The sequence below is a fragment of the Dreissena polymorpha genome, chromosome 13, assembly GCF_020536995.1.
Source record: "Dreissena polymorpha isolate Duluth1 chromosome 13, UMN_Dpol_1.0, whole genome shotgun sequence".
NCBI lineage: Eukaryota > Metazoa > Mollusca > Bivalvia > Myida > Dreissenidae > Dreissena > Dreissena polymorpha.
This window is the reverse complement of record NC_068367.1, coordinates 55,976,373-55,983,261: the sequence shown is the minus strand read 5'-3', so window position 1 is coordinate 55,983,261 and position 6,889 is coordinate 55,976,373.

Genomic DNA, 6,889 nt, shown 5'->3' with positions numbered 1-6,889 from the left:
GGAAAGAAAGCATAATATTATTATCATTTTTGTGTTTTCAGCTGAATACTTGATTTTACTTGAACTCAGCGAGATATCCAAACAGGTAAAATAAGGCAAAGTAGTGTTATTCTGAGTAGATCTGCCTGAATGGGTTGAAGGCGAAGGCGGATAGAAGTGTAGGTCCAAAATTGGCGGGCATTTTTAACAGAAAAAGGCTCAAAAAGTAAACAATAATAATAAATACAGATGAAATAAAGACATGCATTAGGTTCATTATTGAGATTGATGCAAATTAATGTCAAAATGGCACTGAAAAACAATACCGGGTGTTTAAGTAGTCTTAGAATATGTCTCCGGAACAGGTTTCGGTGTGATTTTCCAGCATTTACCCCCCTTATGACCCCAAGTGCAACAGCCCAATTGCAAACAGCCCTTATTTGGGTCAAAATGACATCTGGCAGTTATGTTTTGCAATACAGAGAGTTTTTGATGGTCAAATGTCAAAATTCTGGCAGACGACTAACTTGGTCGGATGTGCTTAAAGGTTACGCATGCGCAATTAATTTCCTTCTATATTACATATAAAATAGTTGAAGTTCGATATCAATTTTTACCATGATCAAGCGCATACCCACTATATCATCATACATCATTGGAAAGATTAATGCATAATCTTTTGAAAAAAATGCATGTCATTAAATTCTATACGCGCAAACTCAAAATATTTACCTTAGAATAGGCAAACCGGTTTTGACAGCTGTGCAGACAACCATTTTGGGCTCAAATAGTATGACCTACTTTCGAAGCCGGGAACCATCAACACAAAAAGTAGAGCACAAAAATGGCTTATTTTCTTATTGCTTACAAATATACCTTCAAGTTGATACCAAAACCAACCATTTGCAATGTATTTTACAAATCCTAGGCAGCATGCACTCAACAATGTGTGCTAAGTATCAAACTGACTGCATGTAACCCTAAAAACAGGAGTTCCGGTTTGGGGTTATGTGACCTGTGTAAATCGAACGCTTCAAGGGCATGTTTAAAATGCGGAGTCAGCAGGCCCAGTATTGAAAATCCGTAGCGTTCTGACTCTTCCTCAACTTATTCAGAATCTTAAGATAACATGATTTGGAAGTGCCATGCTTTGAACGATCGATATACTAAAGAAAGAAAATAAGAAATAGAATAAACATCTTTTGGATAATTATGAACTTATTTGCAAAGGAAATCTGCCCCAAATTCCAAAAAAGGTACGGACCCATACATCGCCGTATTTTAAACGTGAAAGTTAAACATCTACCAGGGGAAGCGCTTGCTTGACCTGGATATTAACGGTTTATTTATTTAGCCCTTTTAAATCGCTTCTACAGTTTTCAAAACGATATCTATATCAAAATAATTATGTAATGTATTTATATCTGTGCTAATATAATAATATTAAAAAAACCGGTGCGGCAACGCCGTACCGCGGTGCGATTTTTTTCACGAAATGCACCGCGATATACCGGTGAATCGTGACAGCCCTAGCCGTAATGCTCCAATATAAGACCCTGTCTGTATGGAACTTAAGGAGTATTGGGCTATGAAGAAGAAACATCCTCCCAGAGTGGCGTTAAGACAATATTTAAAAGAAAGTCAATAGAAATATAAGTATATTACATTTAATTACTTACTTGTCGCCAAAAAACGGTTACCTTTATAGGGCCACGTAAGAATTATAAGGTAAAACAATGTATTTTACAGTTAAAAATTAAACAAGACAAAGATGTTTCTATATAAAAGTAAATTATGTACATTATGTACAAAGCTGCAAGCATTTATTAATAGGTAAAATACATGATGCCACCCTGGGGGGTTTAAAGAGGGAGAGTTTGGGAGTGTAGGTTGGTGTGGGTGGGGCCAGCCAGCAGGGGTAGTACTACTGGGAAGGGTACATGGGAGGTAATTGTGGAGGTGAAGTTTTACGATGGTTGTGTCCCCTAGACCAGAGGGAGTGCACGGTAAATGGAAATTACAAATGGAAAATGATGGATAAAATTTAAGACAACATGATGTTGTTATATTGAAATAATCCAGTAAAATGGTATTGGTTAAAGAAATACCAAGTCATACTAACATGCAGGAAAAAAAAACGCAAGATGCCTTAATCTAACCTATAATACTAAATATATAGGGGATGAATAAGAGTAATCAAAGTACTGACAGTACTGGTGTGACGATGCTTTTGAAGAGGATTGATATAAAAGCATCTTTTTAAGTTTATCTACATCACCACAATTGTGTATGTTGGTACGAAAAGTTTGGGTAGGAAAAAAAATGGGAACGAAAATTATGAGTACAAAAATTATGCCAAAAAAAATTGGATACGAAAAAAGATTTGGTTATGTAAAAAAAAATTTGGTAAGAAAAAAAATTGGGTACGAATTTTTTTTCTGTACGAGCAAAAATTTGGGTACAAAAAAACATTGGGTACGAAAAAACATTGGGTACGAAAAATGTAGGGTACGAATTTTTGGGGGGGGATATGGGGAAGTAGTACCCGTGGGAAACTTGACCCATTCAGCGAAACTGGGAGGCGGGTTACATTCTCGATCAAATATAACAAGAAATATCTGTTAAAAGATATTCTACGTGTATTTTCTTTACCACTTTTCTTAAAAAAAACGTTCTGTTACAGTACAACGTTTGTGGCATATGACATTATGCTTCATCAAAACTTGACATGCTCTTTAATTTCACCATGCTCTTTAATTCACATGTATATCATACCAAACTTTATATTTCGTTGTTTCCTTTCCTTAGTTAATGATGCTATGTGTACGGACTTGATTTCACATGTGCATGAACATATAATTTTTCTCTTTTGATTATTGTTTTTTTCTCTTATTCAATAAGCTTAGGCATGTTTGTTTGTTAAGTACGGCAATAATTTCATGACGATTCCCGAAAGTAGGTATGGGCACATAGTCGTAAGAGCACTTGAATACGTGAGTTGGCCCATGAACACATGGTAAGGTTAACTAAATCTCCTCGATATGACCTAATATGTGTTCAAAACAGCAAACAATATCCAACAAACGAATGAACTATCAAACATAGTATGTGCACTGATGTGGCTCTGTAATTTCTGTTTGAAAAGGTTATTAAATATGCAAAATGAGAAAGCACACACAAGAGCGAGTTTCGCAGATGTCAGACGGCTATAATGCTGTTTATATACCATTGTCGCTACAACGTTTACAAATGGCAGGTTCGAAATAATTCGTTTTCTTTACACTCATGATCGCGTTGAACGTTAATTATACAAGTTTTAATTCGCAATTTATTTACTGAATCACGACAAATGTCAAATACAATACAGACAATGAATAGTTGTTTCATAGATCTATAAACATATAATGAATTGAATGTTACTGATTTAAAATTAACGTTTTCAAGCTATTATTGAATCTTTTCCCAGAATATGCTGTCCTATTTATAGCTGAGCTTCCTATACCTTTATCAATGATAATCAGCGAGGTATGCCGATTAGAAAAATCAAGCCATCTCAATCGGACTGGCTCGGTCTTTTACATAGGTCGCCATTGTGAAGAATTTTTTCATAGTATGATAACTTAGACGAGCTGCTTCACAGCATCGTCAAAAATGGTACAAAAGTACCTCATTTGCTATATAAGCAAAGTAACAATTTTAATAGAACTTAAGGTAAACAAACAAACAAACAGTAAAGTACAGGTGTACCTTATATACTATAATACTTAATATAGCAATTTCAAAAATAATTTAAGTACCAAAGAGTTGGTCATGCCCTTTAAAGGGCTAAAAAGGGTTTTGCAAGGTGTATGGCCCTGCACGTGAACTCCTATCTGACATGGCTCTTCGAGTTTGAAGGAGAAGGGGGGTGTCAGAGGGGAAGGGAGGGGGTTCAATGCAGCCAACATACCCGGGTAACTGGACAGCCTCGTCTTTTCTTTTAAATAAAAACTGCTACAAAATATGAATATATTAAGAAACTGAAGAATGTAAATGGTGACCTAACGTCATACTCTTATAAAAAAAGTTTTAAAATAAGGAATACCAGGTCAATACCATTGGCCTGATTTAGAAAGGGCAAGGTTGAACAATAATCCCGTTAAAAACTAAAACAAAGTTGTGTCAAAATGACACAAATCCAACACACTAACAATGACTATGTTAGACTTGTGCAAAAATAACACAGTTTAAAACAAATCAGTCACATGACTGAATAATAGGGTGGGTGTTGGCTGCTCTCCCTCCCCCAATGACCTAGATCTTGTCAGTTATCTGACAGTCTAGAAGATATTTGGCGAGGGCAGAGAAGACCGGGCCCCTAGCTGCTCCCTTGGGGTCTAGCACGTTGGAAAGGTTTAAAACTAGTCCATGGGAGTGCATTGAAGCTTCGAGGTGGTCCCTCTGCGCCTTATGGTTTTGGCAGTGCAGCAGCATGTGGGGCGCAGTGAGGGGTTCCTGGCACCTAGGACATGCAGGGTCTACACCGAGGACATACTTTCCCGCGCCACCTGGTAAAAGGGTGGTTCCCATCCTCAGGCGCGTGATGGCTCTGTCAAGCACAATGCTTGCTGAGTATCTGTCAGGCGGCCTGAGAGTTTTCACGGGTCTGAAAAAAAAGTATGTCGACGGGAGGCCAAATTGTCAGTCCGGAGATTCCACTGACCCACGACAAATTTCTTTGCCAGGGAGTAGATCTCAGTAGGCGCCAGGGGTTCCCCAGCATCTAAGGCCCCCCTCAAGAGGCCCTCCTTAGCCCCCCTGTCAGCCTGTTCATTCCCACTGATGTTGACATGTGCTGGACACCATACTAATGTGACCTTTAAAGATTTGTCTAGGCACTGTTGATGAAGTTCTAAAATGCTAGTTAAAATATCAGGTCTAGACCTGCTATTTCTGTTTTTTATAAACTCAAGAGATGACATTGAGTCTGATAAAATAGCAGTTTTAGTAGGTTTATTGACCAATATCCAGCACAAAGAGTATTTAATTGCCAAAAGTTCTGCTGAGAAAATAGAGAGATTGTTGCTGAGCCTGTGCGTTTTGGTAATATTTTTCGAAGGAACTACAAAAGAGTTGGCTACCAAACCAGAGTTAGGGCATTTGGAGCCGTCTGTATAGATTTTTAGATGCTCAGCATACTTATTATCTATGAGTGAGAAAGCTTCTGACTTGATGAGTTGTGGCAAGTCAGTTTTCGTTCTTTATTAGAGAGTGATAGGTCAACATCAATGGGTCCAAGCATTCAGGGGGGGTCTTGGAGGGCCTCAGGTCTGCTACAGGTACCTTGTCAAGGCCGGCATCTTCAACAAGGGTCCTAATACTTGCACCAAATGGTAGGGCGACATGCTTACGCTCAAGTATTTTACCCTTGATGAAGGTGCCAGTCCCGACAAGTTTGTTTACAGGGTTTGAGCCATGCCGAGACTTAGCCCTGGCCCAGAAGTTAAGGGACTGTTGTTTTCTGCACAAGTCAAGGGGTAGCATACCGGCCTCCTCTTCAAGCAGTTCACCCGGTGTACAGTTTAGGGCTCTCAGAGCTATCCTAAGGGCCTTGTGTTGAATGGCATCAACCATTTTTATGGCGTTTGGCTTTGCACATGCATAGATCTGGGCTCCATAATCTAGCTTTGGACGTATAAGGGACTTATAGAGAGTTAAGAGGCTATTTTTATCTGATCCGAAACCTGTGCCTCTTAACATTCTCATTAAGTTTAGATCCCTTTCGCACCTTTCTGCCAAATATTTGAAATGGTGAGTAAAGGTTAACTGTTTATCTAGGTACATACCTAGAAATTTCACCACTTTTTCAAAAATAATTTTGGTGCGGCCTAAATTTAAGTCCAAAGAGTGCTGAATTTGGTCACCAAATAATACTCCTACTGTTTTGGTTGGGTTTTGGTTGGAGAAATTTTAAATCCCCATTCAATGGACCATTTCCATATGGAGTCTAAGCCTGCTTGAGCCCTCTTCTGCAAGCGTAACATGTTAGACCCCTTTAACCAAGTGCCCGAGTTGTCGGCAAACTGGGAGATAACCGTTCCTGAGTCTTTTACGGCATCACTTAGGCCGTTTACGATGAGGGAGAACAGAGTTGGGGATATAACGGACCCCAGGGGGGTGCCGCGGTTGGTTATGGCTTCCTCTGATAACTCCCCATCGACCCTGACCTGGATCTTGCGACCCTCTGGGAAAGCTCTGAGGTAGTGAAAACAGTATCCAGTGATTCCATAGTCATAGTTATTCAATAAAGGTCACAGTTTTCATCCAATCTTTATGAAATTTGGTCAGAATGTTTATCTTGATGAAATCTGGGTTGGGATTGTATTTGGGTCATCTGGTGTCAAAAACTAGGTCACTAGGTTAAATAATAGAAAAACCTTGTGTAGACAATAGAGGTCACAGTTTTCATCCAATCTTTATAAAATTTGATCAGAATGTTTATCTTGATGAAATCTGGGTTGGGATTGTATTTGGGTCACCTGGGGTCAAAAACTAGGTCACTAGGTCAAATTATAGAAAAACCTTGTGTAAACAATAGAGGTCACAGTTTTCATCTAATCTTTATGAAATTTGGTCAGAATGTTTATCTTGATGAAATCTGGGTTGGGATTGTATTTGGTTAGTCAGGTGAGCAATTCAGGGCCATCATGGCCCTCTTGTTTTAATTTGTTGCCATAGCAACCAGAATTTTTGACGTAGGAACAAAATAAAATGACGTGCATAATGTCCATATTGCCATCTATCCATGTTTCAAGTTTCATGAAAAAATATTGAGAACTTTTAAAGTTATCACAGGATCCAGAAAAACACTATTTTTAGCAGTATTTCTAGTCTATTTGTTGCCATAGCAACCAGAATTTTTGACATAGGA